The sequence below is a fragment of the Patagioenas fasciata genome, chromosome 2, assembly GCF_037038585.1.
Source record: "Patagioenas fasciata isolate bPatFas1 chromosome 2, bPatFas1.hap1, whole genome shotgun sequence".
Lineage (NCBI taxonomy): Eukaryota > Metazoa > Chordata > Aves > Columbiformes > Columbidae > Patagioenas > Patagioenas fasciata.
The window spans coordinates 163925811-163939839 of record NC_092521.1 but is presented as its reverse complement, the minus strand read 5'-3'; the positions used below and the strand labels follow the sequence as shown (position 1 = coordinate 163939839).

The 14029-nt window shown below is 47.3% G+C and overlaps 1 long non-coding RNA gene and 1 other non-coding gene across 2 annotated transcripts in view; one reads left to right on the top strand and one right to left on the bottom strand.

Moving 5' to 3' along the window:
- Positions 1-14029, top strand: part of LOC139827304 (uncharacterized) — a 92336-nt gene that overhangs the window by 25712 nt on the left and 52595 nt on the right. The gene's annotated exons all lie outside the window — the stretch shown is intronic.
- On the bottom strand, positions 13624-13695 carry LOC136099148 (U6 spliceosomal RNA). Its single transcript, XR_010651041.1, has one exon. It is a non-coding gene; the product is annotated as a U6 spliceosomal RNA (small nuclear RNA).

Sequence of the window (14029 nt, the reverse complement as noted above, 5' to 3'; positions counted from 1 at the left end):
AGGAGGGAAGGAGGGAAGGAGGGAAGGAGGGAAGGAGGGAAGGAGGGAAGGAAGGAAGGAAGGAGGGAAGGAAGGAAGGAGGGAAGGAGGGAAGGAGGGAAGGAGGGAAGGAGGGAAGGAAGGAAGGAAGGAAGGAAGGAAGGAAGGAAGGAAGGAAGGAAGGAAGGAAGGAAGGAAGGAGGGAAGGAAAAGACAGGGTTAGAGCTACGTTTAGTTTCTGAATACGAACAAACTCATGCTACTAAAAGCTGCATGACTCTCCTCATCCTGACCTCTCTGCTTGTCCCAAACACTACTTTTTCTCAAGGAAAGACTTTGTCTTTTCACTCTTTAGTGTATAAACCATGTTATTCTGACTGTACGGGGCTGCAGTGTCCCTCTGGGCTGGTCCTGTTTTTTGTTCACAGGCTTTTCCCTGAGAAAGGGTGTGATTGCCTGAAGTGGTTTTATGGAAATGTTCAGAGGTGAATGTTTCTTCCACCCTCCTCAGCAAAATGTGAAAACAAAGATTGTTCAGGCTTCAGTTTCCCATTTTTTTTTCCCCTCCCTGGGAAGCTCTGAAAATCAAAACCAGCAAAAATACATTTCTTGTGAGAAGGAAACATTTCCTGTCTGCCTCTAAGACAGGAATGTGTGTGCCTGCAAACTATGGTGTGGTATTCTGTGCTGAATATCAGTGTGATATTCTGTGGACATACGCCAGAGCGGGGTGCAGCCATAATATAGGTCAAAATCTGCTGTTTTCCCCTCCTGCACGATTGATGCCAGAGGAAGGGGAAAGGTAACAGCAGCCCTTCAGCATCTCTTCCCTCCCCTCCCTGGAAAACACACCCTTGCATGCAGTTTGCAGTGTGTTTTGGGCTGTTTGGAAGACGTGCAAAGGTTTGCTGACCATTAGGGTGTCTTTTTTGCTCCGTGTCTGCACTAGAGGCTTTTGGCAGCGCAAACTCCTGTACCTGAAGGTGTTGATGCAGAGGAGAGGGACCACCACAGACCAAGCAGCTCGGGGGGAGATGGCTGAACGACACTGCTGTCTGCCAGCCCCCAGCACAATCTTTGCAGCAGATGCGTGGGAAATCTGTTCAGATCCGCCTTGGGAATGCGAGCGAGCGTAAATCTAGGTGAGGGGGAGATGCTCCCCGCTTTGGGCTCTGCAGCATGGGCAAGGGGCCAAGAAGCAACTCAAGTCCTGCATCAATGCACTGCCGCTGAAACCCAGGCTGTGTGGAAGCAGGAAGCCCGGCTCAGCTTGTCTCTGAGTCTTGGCGGAGCAAAACATGTGTTTGCTTCGCTGCTTTCAGCTGGAGGTCTGGCCCTGAGTGTATCTGGAGCATAACGGCCCCATAAGGATCCAGTGGTGCCAGGGGGCGGTGGGGAACCTCCCCAGGGCCCAGCCCAGACAGCCCTGCTCCATCTCCAGCCTCTTTCCAGCTGGCTGGGGTGCCTGGTGGTTGTCGTCGCCTCTTCTCCATCCCCGGGCTGAGTTCCCTCCTGGTGTGCAATTAGGAGCAGGGAAGGGGTTTTGGGCCAGGGGATTGGGAACAGGACAGAATTGCATCAGTCTTGCATGTGTCAGGATGCCAAACTGCTCTTGCTAGCTTTAAAAACATTGTTTTTTGTTTTTCCACCAGGCCTGGTTTGAGCTTCAAGATCAGATACCAGAATGAACTGTAGGTTGAAAGGTGAAGCCATGTGTTAGGTTTTTATTTCAGTGGGCTGCAAGGTCTTGCAGGTTACAGGTCAACTGGCTGGATATCAATTTTATTACACTCTAGTGCCTGCAAGTCCTCACCAAGGAGCTGTATTCCCAAGCCCTGCGTATTTGTCTTGAAGATCTTCACATTACCAGATTGATGCGAGTGTTCAGAAATAGATCTAGACTCGCATCTGCGTGATCCTTTAGAAAGATGCAAATAAGGAGGAAACATTTGCATAACAAAGTGGGATACAAGTGAGATTTATTCAGTATCATTATTAGTGTTATTATTAACGGTGGTGTGCTTCTGCTAGTCTTCAAAAGGTGGGAAAGGTAATCTCTGGAAAACCAGAGATCTCTTTCAGCCCTTCTTTTCCTGCAAAGAATGATTTGCGAATCCTGAAGCTTCCCAGCCCATGATGCTATCACTTACTCCAAATACAGAAAGTGATCCCTGACCATGAGAAATGGTGTATTAAAGGATTCAGAGGCTGCCTGTGTGCATCCCGCAGCATCGGGTGTCTGCGGCTCCAAACACACTCCCAGGCAGCTGTTGAATGTGTGGAGCCCCAGGGACATCCCCACCAGGAGAGAGGTCACCTGTCTCCAGTAAGGCGGGGACATATGGAGGAGTGTGTGTGGCAGGTGTGTTACAGTATGTGCCCTCAGGAGCTTAACGTGCGTCTGACAAGCTAAAACCCTGGGGGAGATGCAGGCCTTGGATGGAGAGGAGTCAGCGAGGGCAGATCACACATGGGGGTGGTGGGGGAGGCAGGTTTGGGGATGCTGCTGTCTGCTCAACCACTGTGTGCAGCAAACTCCGGCTTACCTGCGCACAGATCCTGTGTGAATAAACCCTCAGCTGTGGCAGCTCAAACCCTGCTGTGTTCTCCTCTCTCCTTGCTTGTGACCTTTTTGCATTTCTGAGCTTCCCTTCTTTGTTTACAACCCTGTTCTCTGTCTCACCTTCAAAGGTAAATTCTCTAAATACAGCGTTTGTCATGCAGTTTGCATGTGTTTTCCATAATCAGTATTTTTCCTCTGTATGGGTTGCTGTGATCCCTTTACCCTGATGGACTGAGGTTCACTGTTCACCTGACTTCAGAGAGTCTATTACAAAGCAGCCAAGGGTATCCCCAACATGCATGGGGGGGAGTTTGTCTGCTCAAAGAAGGCAATTCATTGAGAATGGGGGGTTTGGGAGGGCTGTTCAATTTTTGTTTCAAAATAGGTCTACTCCAAATAGATTTTCTCCTATAAGGATTGTCCTGAATCACCTGCCCAGAGCTGCCCACCCATGGAGACCTGCATCCACCTCCTGCTCTCCCTGGTGCATCTCACCCACAGCTGGGTGAGCAAATGGGACAGAGCCTGGGAGATACTACTTCTTTTGAGGCTCAAGGGTCCAGCTTGCAAAGGTGTGTGTATTCAGGGACGAAACAGTTTGCTTGGAGCCCTTTTCCATGGATGGATGGATGCTCTGGGTTCCATACACGTCCCTGTCCTCACAGGACCACCATGTGAAGCAGAGGGAAAATGCCTGTGGAATGGGAAGCACCTTGGCTTGTTCAGACAGTTTCTCAACTGCACCCATTCTTGAAAGGATCTACGAGGCCAAAATATGCATTTTTAAGAAAAAAAATCCAGTTTATTTAAACTTTCTGTGCAGTTTATTTTCCCAAAGCCTCTCACTGCTGTCCTCCATCTGGCTCTTTCCCCTCCACAGCTTTCTGCCTGAGGATATATCGGCGAAGTGTGCTGGGCTCTGTGCTGGGTTTTATGATGGTGTGATAGCACCAGTTTCCTTACTGCCTCTTCACGGGTCTACCCATGCCGTTTATAGCAAGAGAGGGAGCTTCTCTCAGGACCACAGTGTCCAACTGGGAGAATTCTCTGTTACCCCATAGGTACCAATGATGTTCCTGACTTGTGCAAAACGGTCTGAAGAGGAGTGTTCACCCACCTATTTTCGGATAACAAACCCACTTGGCCTTCTCTGAGGACACAAGAGGGCGCTTCCACCTTACTTTTGGGGAGTATTTCCTCATTTGGAAGCATGTCTCTTCACCTTGACAACTAGAGAAGGTTGGGTGAAGGTCCTTACAGCAGGGAACTTGTCTCCATGTATGTTTGCAGGGCACTCAGACAAAGGGAACTTCATCCTGGCAGAATTTCCAGAGCATCTCACAGAGTAATGAAATCACACTCATTTATACAAAATAGGGGGTGTCTCCACTTGAGGATCTGATAGATTTTCAGAGGATATCTAATTGGAGCTTGGCTGTGAGATATGCCATTGGTTTTGATCATTCACTGAAAGAAACACGAACATGTCAAAATGGCATTGCTGGGGTCCTCTCTGAATATTAACAGAAATTATGGGTCCGGGGGAAATTTCATTTAGAAACAGGATGTGGGAGCCTGTGAAGTGAGAGGGGACAGGGGGTGCAGCAGCATAGAGGATGAAGTGGGCACATCAGATACCTGGCATCCCTGCCTCCAAAGAGAAGGCAGAACTGGTAAGAAAGCTGCCAGAGCTTGGAAAACCGCCCTTTCCGTGTCATTTAATGAAGGTAATTTCCTCCGTAGTGTTCTTTTCATGAGAAGGTTGTTACCTGCTGTTGACTGAATCCCAGCCATGCTTTGGTGTTAGAGACCACGGGACCTCTGATGTACAGGCTGACCTGCAGTGCACAGAAACCTCATAACGCTGGCAGTTAAAGGTACTTTTTATTCACTGATATATACAAATGCTTCATACCTGGTATCTGAACAATGTTCAAGCTGCACAGCAGTGATGGTATCCAGGCAGCCTTCACATTCCCTTCCCAAGGCAGATCACTCTTGGGACCTGAATTCAGTCTCACATGATGGAGTCTGCTTCTCTTCCTCCATCCTCCCCTTCCAGGGATGCTGTGAGGCTGTTTCAAAACAAACCGTCCCCAGAGGAACACAGAGTCAAGGGACATCCGTGTGATGGGGACATGTTTTGTGTCTCATTGCAACTATGAGAGCAGGGAGTAATGCAGCCACACCTAATTACCTACTCATAAATAGAGGCCAATTAGACAGCGCCCAACTTTTCCTGTGCATATTTGTCCCACTGCCTCTGTTTCAACATGGACAAAGCAGGTTTTCCGTGATGTGTTTGGACAGGGATGCTTTTGCTGCAGAGTTGGCAGAAAGCAGCAAAATGTTTATAGCAAGAGCAGGGTTGATCTGCAGAAGGACACAAGGCTGCCAACAATGTCTCTTCACTCACCCTTCAGGAGAAAATCAAAGCACCACGGTATTTTTCATCATGACAATAAGGCTTTAGGCTTTCCCAGGGCCGTGTAGCCTCTAGGATGTATAGATAGTGCGTGTTTTTGTTTGAATGAAGATGCTTTTAAGACCCCTGTATTGCAGAAACTGTTATATGGGAGGAAAGGTCTTTCCTGAAAATCAGACTATGTGTGTGAAACTGTCATGGAACAGGATGCCCCCCAAACGCTAGTTACGCTAAAGGATTTTTTAAACTGTTTTAGTTTTAAAGGACCAACAAAAGCCATTAGGGGGAAAAGAAACTAAAGATGCTGCCTTTGAAAATCAGAGTGCCTCTGTTTAGGTCCTCAAATATGGAGCATGACACAGAAGGACCCTAATTTCCAGATCATCTATATCTTGTCAGGCCCGGAGCTGGTGAGGACACGTGTGAGCAGCACTGGCAGGCTTAGAGAACTGTGTGCTTCCTCTTCAACCAGCTACAGCTGACTCAAACAGATCATTCTTCTCCACTGTCTCACACCAGGTTGAATCCAAATGTTCATCAGAAGAAAGAAATCAGGGTCAAGCAGGATGAGGTTGTGCCTGGCTCCTCCTTTCCATGCCTCAGTTCCCTTCCTCTACCCCAGCCTAACCTTGGCAACCAGCCTGGTCCCTCAGCCTGGAGCATCCTCTGGCAGGGCTGGAGGTGGGAGGCAGGGAGGAAATCCAAGATGTTTTCAAGCCCATCTTTCTGCCCTGGTGCCTAATGTCTTCCTCCCAGCACCATCTCCTTAAGGCGTTTTGGCTGCAGAGCCAAGGCCAAAGCAGTAAGAGGACAGAACAGAACATCTTGTGTCCTGGTAAGACTATTTTTCGAGACCAGCAGGTCACAACCAAGCACATTTTCAGCATGAACATACACCCTGGCACTGTTTTGGTCTGGGCTAGCATAACCCCAGGAAATGCTTGAATCTGGTTTGGCTGTGGCCACACTGCTCTGGGTTTCACTGTATGGACGCAATATATGCCATGTCTTCAGGACTACAGACTGGCTTTTTATTAGCTCAGAGGCCTCTCACACTTGGAATTACACTTAAAAGCATACTTAGTTCTCCTTAATATGAATACAAGGATCCTGTAAAAACTAAACCCATTCATTGAACATCTGATCCTTTCTGAAAGGAAGCAGGATATCTACGTGGAAGAAACCAATATGATTAAGAACTTTATCATTAGACAAACACTACCTGGGCAACCTTTCAGATGGGTCATGCTCCTGTGCATGAGGTGGTACAGTTATTGATATTTAAAACTCCAAAATGACATTTATTTCTCCATCAGCAGAGAAATGTGGCAACATCTCCCTCTGTATAGCCCCAATGCTATCTGTTGGAAGGATCTTCCCATTGACCTTGTGCCTTTGTCCCTAAAGAGCCTCTCTGAACTTTCCTTCTCTCTCCTAAGCCTTTACAATTTAAAACCTTGACCTTCATGTCAGGCTAGACGATCTCAGAGAATTTCATTAAGGGAACGTGCACCTATTTGTCTTAGTAAGCAGGAACAGTCTTTTTCTGGGTCTGTTGGAAGTCTGTATGCTCCATTTTAGTTACTTCTCCAGGAACTGGCCTTGCAACATTTTCTGACTCTTGTTTCCACATTTACAAGTCGCTTTTTTGCACTGGGCTCCAGGCTTGCACGGGATAACATCCCAGATCAGATACCATAAACCCATGAGCAGCATTGCTTAATGCGATCCATTTTGCAATGTTTCCACCCGTGTCTGTTTATCCCCCTCGCCTGCCTTTTCACAGCAGGGCTGAGGCATTTGCTCCACAGCTCTTGGCAGCTACAACCTCTGCATTCACAGGGACATGCTGGCCAGGCTCAGCACAGCACAGATGTGAGAATGTATTGCAGATATTCTCCACTTTTTCTTGACCTTATAAGGGAACGTTACCCTTCCTAATGCTGGGGAATGGGGGTAGTATGAATAACTTGAAGGATTAAGAATGAAATCTGGAGCCTTTCCCCTCTCTTGCTCACAGGCTCTTGGGCTGGGAAGGGTTGTTACCATCTGAAGGCTGGTGAAGCGGGTTGGTTCCTCGCTGCTCAGCTCCCCCAAACTTGTTCCGGCAGTTTGTTGGCAGGTCCAGATGGCTTTGGGCTTCCAGCCTGGATGGTGTCCTCCAAACCAGGGCACCCTGCGTGCAGAATCTGCAGTCACTCGCTGCATCCACACTCTGTGGCTAAATAGGGCACTTGAGTCTCCAGGGCTGAAGTCCATCTGGCTCTTCACAGTCACTTAAACAGTGTTTTCAAACAGCAGCTGCCAGGGCACCCTCTTCTGCTGTTTTGTATGCCAAGAGAGAGAAGACCACCCCTTGTCTGCAAGGGATATGAGTTCAGTGCCTACTAACCATTCCCAGCTGTTGCTCTTGGCCAGGGAAGCCTTGTGGGTGTACGGGAAACATGGAGAAGGTGGTTCTGTAGTCCCACCTCTGCCCTGGGAATCTATGCAAGAAGAAGTGGTGATCTGTCCAAGGGGGAGAAGTTGGGAGATAATTCTGACAGTATTGGAAGTGATTGAGGTGCAAACACCGGTTCCCATTGAACATGCAGAGCTGTCGCATGGATGGGAGGAGAAGAAGAGCTCTTAGACACTGTGTTGAGATGTCTTGTTGAAATGTCCTCCAAGCTGGCCCAAAGGGAGAGGAGCTCTTAGGTAGTGTGTTGGGATGACTTTTTGAAATGGTCTCCAAGGTGGCCCAAAGGGAGCTGAACTCTTAGGCAGTGTGTTGGGATGAGTCTTCGAAAGGACCTCCAAGGTGGCCCATGACAAGTGAGAAGCTCAGCTATGAATTACATGTGCTCCTGGGGCACGGTTTTCAGCCAGGTTAAGGGACATCCCTGAGGCACCTGAGTTCATATTGCTATGACCCAAATTTACCTCCGAGATTGGCCACGTGGCTGCCGTGTCTGTGCTGCCTTGTGTTGGCAATATTGACATTTCCTGGTTGAAGCTGGGCCACCCTCCTCCGGTTGTATTTTCTGTCCCGCTTACTCCGCAGCCTTCCCTCCTTTGTCCTGTCAGCTCCCCCCTGATGGGAGTTGAACCTCTTTCCAGATGCCTGGCTGGTCTCCCAGAAGCAGCACAGCATCATTGTAATGTGTAATTAGGCTGGAATTCTCCTCCAACCTCATATTTTATTTAAATTACACCAATTGTTGAATATGCGAGAGGTTATAAACACAAGCAGAACAGAATCCTCACACTTTGCCAGTTCTTTCCCCAAGATGTAGCCTTTTAGAATTTTACCTGACAACACAGGAAAAACATCAACAATAATAAAGCCGAACACTGAAAGAAGACATGTCTTGGAAAGACGGAGCCGTGGAATCTTCATCTTGCAAATGAGACGGGGCAGAAGAAGTGTTGGGTGAGTTTACCAAGGCTACCTGGCACAGTAACAACAGAGAGAGATACTAAAAAGTAGCACTTCCAAAACCAGTTCTAAGCCACCTTCCACTGGCCAATATCAAAACAACTCCAACAGATGATCAGGGCTGCATCTTTAATGGGCAATAATTAGAAACAGGCTGTAGCCAGACACCAAAATAATACTAAATGCAGTCCAGTAGTGCCAACCTGGATCTTCTCTTTAGTGGCTAAAATCCAAGGAAAGCACTGAAGCGTTTTCAGAAGCTCAGCTCTGACAAACCCTGCCGACAGGACACTTTAGAGATGGCCATCTCAGATAACCTCTTCCACCAGCTGGGAAGTGGGAGCTGTGTCTTCAAGGCTGGTTACTGCAGTTACCCCTTCTGAAGACAGAAACTGGTTGACTTCATTAGAGAGTTTGACCTGATGCAGAATAGACAGATCCCATCAAAGAGCCCGGGACACTTTTAATGACCAAAATGAAAGACCACCCTCCCTCTTTGGTATCCAACCTGCGTAACTTTACTGTGAGAGGCCAATCTCTCTGCCATTGCAAGGGCTCAGGGCTGCATCTGAAGAGGGATGTCTAAGTGTAGCTCCATGTACTCTTGTTGCCGATGTGTCCTGGGCAGGCAAAAATATCATGGAGACAGAGATTGCATTTGCAAGGTGTTAAAGGGTAAGAGGTGTTTCTAGGAATTTCCCACTTCCACTATAGACTTTAAACGTGTATAAATGCATGGGAAAAAATACAGATGTAAGTAAAGATGCTTGACAATTTCCAGATCTCCCTTATTTCCACTAGCTTTTGGTTGGCCCTGTCTTCTGTATTAAACCAAAGCCCCCAAAATTGGACTGGGTGGTTTGAACACCACCAGAAGATCTTTCCAACTGTCTAACATCGTTAGACTCCATCGTGCTCCTTGTCAGTGTTGATCTAATCTGTATTAGCAGGAAGGCAAGTTGCTGCGAAGATAAAGCCAAAGTGCTAAAGGGTAACAACCGTGTGACTTTTTTTCCTGTGTAGCAGTTTCTGTAGTAGCAACAGCTTTTGGATTACAGATCCAACTCTGTGCCTGTCAAAAGGATGTAACTCTCCAGCATCACCTCCTATGAAGCACAGCTGAGATCCTCCTGAGTGCCTGAGCTGATCCCTGGTTTAGATGTTCACATATCTTGGCCCCCTAAGCAGACTCTGGTGTTGACCAGGGTGGTGGCTGTCACACCAATCAGGACTCGAGGTGCTGTAACCCCTGCTTTGTGCTTGCTAACAATTTCACCTCTGTGACCCTCTGCCAAGCACACAAATTTATTATGCTCCCAGTTGCATATAATTTTTACTGTGGCTGCAGCAGGAACTATTTTTGTCTCCAGACGGTGTTAGTCCACCTGCTAAGATATGTGTAAAAGTGGCAACCCTCAGGTAAGCTTAGAAAATAAGAAGTATTTGTGGGATAACTCTCAAAACCACCTGCACTCTTTTAGGGTCATGCACAAGAAAACGCAGATCTCCATCCTGGTGAGGTTTGTCATCTGTATAAAATCTTAGAAAGTCCAAATGCTTCCCATAAGTCCCACTCTTCCCATAACTTAAATTATATGCTGTCACTGTTGATCGGTACCTTAATCAGGGAAGGGCATAGTGAGAGTGGAAGAGCAGGAGATGGAAGTACAAGGTTAGTTCAGTTCTCCACAGAGTTTACCCTGATCTGTGAAAGGAAGAACAGAAGAGAGCTGAGGAGCCTTGGTAACTTACTGTAGTTCCTAGACATTGCTTAGCAGCTCACGGTGCTCAAATAGGCACATGCTTTTCAAAAGGTTCCTCACCTGGGTGTCATATTGTGCAGCCCAGATACCTGTTCCAAGCAAACAGAACCTAAAAGAAGACCTCATGGTGGATGTGGTCTACCTTGACTTCAGTAAAGCATTTGACACAGTCTCCCACAGCATCCTTACAGCTAAACTGAGGGAGTGCGGTCTGGATGATCGAGTAGTGAGGTGGACTGTGAACCGGCTGAAGGGAAGAAGCCAGAGAGTCATGGTCAATGGGGCAGAGTCCGGTTGGAGGCCTGTATCTAGTGGAGTGCCTCAAGGGTCAGTACTGGGGCTGGTATTATTCAGTATATTCACCAGTGATTTGGATGAGGGAATAGAGTGACTGTCAGCAAGTTTGCTGATGACACGAAGCTGGGAGGAGTGGCTGACACTGGAAGCTGTGCTGCCATCCAGAGACCTGGACAGGTTGGAGAGTTGAGTGGGAAAAATTTAATGAAATATAACAAGGGCAAGTGTAGAGTCTTGAATCTGGGCAGGAACAACCCCAGGTTCCAGTATAAGTTGGGGAATGACCTATTAGAGAGCAGTGTAGGGGAAAGGGACCTGGGGGTCCTGGGGACAGCAGGGTGACCATGAGCCAGCACTGGGCCCTTGTGGTCAAGAAGGCCAATGGTACCTGGGGTGTATCAGAAGGGGAATGGTCAGTAGGTCAGAGAGGTTCTCCTGCCCCTCTACTCTGCCCTGGAGAGACCACACCTGGAATATTGTGTCCAGTTGTGGCCCCTCAGTTCCAGAAGGACAGGGAACTGCTGGAGAGAGTCCAGTGCAGACCCACGAAGATGCTGAAGGGAGTGGAGCATCTCCTGTGTGAAGAAAGGCTGAGGGAGCTGGGGTTCTGGAGCTTGGAGGAGACTGAGGGGTGACCTTATTAATGATTACAAATATATAAAGGGTGAGTGTCACGAGGATGGACCCAGACGCTTCTTGGTGACAACCAATGATAGGACAAGGGGTAATGGGTTCAAACTGGAACACAAGAGGTTCCACTTAAATTTGAGAAGAAACTTCTTCCCAGTGAGGGTATCAGAACACTGGAACAGACTGCCCAGTGGGTTTGTGGAGTCTCCTACTCTGAGGACATTCAAAACGGACCTGGACACCTTCCTGTGTAACCTTAGCTGGGTGTTCCTGCTCCGGTGAGGGGATTGCACTGGATGAGCTTTTGAGGTCTGTTCCAATCCCTGACATTCTGTGGTTCTGTGATTCTCATCCAAAAGTCATCAAAGGGAATCTACTGGGGTCACTTGGTCAGATCGCTTGGCAGGGACACAGACTCCCCGAGCAGCAAATGCACTCATTGTTCCCTTCATCGCCATGTGCTTTGGCTGCTCTGGCAAAGAAAACCTCTGTGTGGGCAGCTGAGACTTCCTTAGCATGTCCCCACCCAGGTGGCATGTGTCATGTTGGGTTGTGCATCTATAGGTGAACCTAAATGCAGCCAAGAGCTCTTGCAAACAGAACATTAAATGGAACCTGATCCAAGTGTTGTCTTAGGCTGGGTATTTCTTCCTTTGTCTCTGAATTGTTTTAACTTTCTGTGAGAAGAATCTCACTAAAATGAATGAGATCATCTTGCTGTAGTGTTTATTATAACCTTTTGTTATGTGCAGACTGTCTCTAGAGAATCAACATAGCATGTAAACTCCGAGTGGTGGATGGCTGTATTGTACAACACAGCGCTCTTCTCCAATTCTGTAGATGGGCCTTGCAGAAAGGGAGATATGGGTGGAAAGGCTTCCATTGTAATGTGCATTTTTCTCCCTTGGTGTAGACAAGGTTGGTTTTCCAGCATGCTTGAGTTATACATCATCCAGTCACAAAATGACACTAAGCCTTTTCCAGGCAGAAATGAAATTTAAAGATTTTTTTTTTGTGAGAAGCAACTGGTTTTTGCATAAAATCCCGTGTCTCATCAAATACATCTGCTAAGCACTGAAGTATTAGAGCTGAAAAATAGGACTCACCTCTCAGGAACTTTTGTCCCCAATGTATAAGGCAATTCTGTGTTGAGTCTCATAGAGCAACATGGGCATACCGGTGATGTGACTAGGTCAGGGTATTGAACCTACAAGAGAATAAGCTGCAAGTGGGACCTCTTGGTCCAGGCTATGCCAGGTACTGGTGTCCCCCAGATGGAGGATTAAGGGTCAGGTCATTGATTTCTGTGTGGTGCATGAAGCTGGAGGGGGAAAATGGACCATAATGCAGCATTGCAAACACAGGTCTACCTGTAAGCATATGACAAGGCTCACTTATCCAAAGTCTTGCATTCATTGCACAGATCTAGACACATCTGGAACTGTGGTAGTTTCTGGAGCATTGTACTTTGTTCCTCTCCCATTCTGCGGGCTGAGATACCTGACCAGACTATGTACCATGAGCAACGGACCCTGCGATGTATTGTTTCCTTTTACCAGCCACAACCACCAGTGAGTCTTAGTATAGAGTTGACAAAATCTCAAAGGCAGGAATGCTTGCCAAAATCCCAGTTCCCCTAGAAATCTTCAGGGTTTTTTTATTTGAAAAATTTCAAAGTAAGAATCAAGCAAGCAAAATAAACCCAACCCTATATCTACTCCAGTTGAGGCACTGCATATTTATTTTTGAGATACTGTAAGTAGTTTTAGACATGAGACGGAGTTCTTCCCTTCCGGGAAGCTACGTCAGTTCTTACAGCTCAAATAATTCTTAGGGCTGATACTCAGCATGCAAAGCAGCATGATATGCACCTCACCTCTTGAAATTTCTAGTATCTCCAGGAAACCAAAGAGAAATGGGAAACCCTACCCTGCTTATTTTTTTTGAAGCCATATCTTCTACTGTTTTCTCTGCTACAGCTCCTGCTGGACCATTTATGATCGCGTCATGAATGAGGACAAAAATTTATTATACGGTGGCTGTACATCCTGATTTGGCTGGGGATTGTCCTGGGAGATGCAGGACATTCTCACCAACCTGAAGATAATCCTTGGGGTGTTTGGTTTTAATCAGGACATGAGCTTTCTCCTGTATCTCTTGAGGTTGCCCCTGGGAACCATCCCACCCTGAGGGACAGGAAAGTGACAGAGCTGAGTGTTGGTGTTGCCTTCAGTTCTAGGGCACATTATCTGATGAGGTGAGTGCTGCATGTACTGGCACAGAATTGTAGAGTGTCCTGAGCTGGAAGGGACCCACAAGGATCACCGAGTCCAACTCCTGTTCCTGCACAGGACAACCCCACAGTTCACACCGTGTGTCTGAGGGTGTTGTCCGGTCTCTTCTTGAACACTGTCAGGCTTGGGGCTGTGACACCTCCCTGGGGAGCCTGTTCCAGTGTCCAGCACCCTCTGGGTGAAGAACCTTTTCCTCATGTCCAACCTGACCCTCCCCTGCACATCTTCCTGACATTCCCTCAGGTCCTAAAAAAAAAAATATGGAATGCTTCCTGAATTTGCGTGTCACCCTTGTGCAGGGACCATGCTAATCTTCTCTGTATCTGGTATCTGGTGTAAGTGTCATGGTTCCATTACCTCCACTTCTTAACACTCTACTGTAATTAGATAAACAAAATTAGATAAATAAATAGAACCCATCTAGAGATATTAAACCATGTTTTAGTCCCGTTGTGATTGGCACTGTTTGTAGGGCCTGCCTCGGAGAAATCACCCCAGACAGATGGGGCAATTACTTATTTCGTTTTTACCTGTGTGGTTGTGAAGAGCAAAGTGCCCAGTGTGGGTCTAAAACTGCTGCCTCCGTGCTTGATGGATTAATGACTAATTCAGTTCTCCTTAGCTGGAGGCAACTGGAAGAGAAAGCTACCTGTGCTGCTC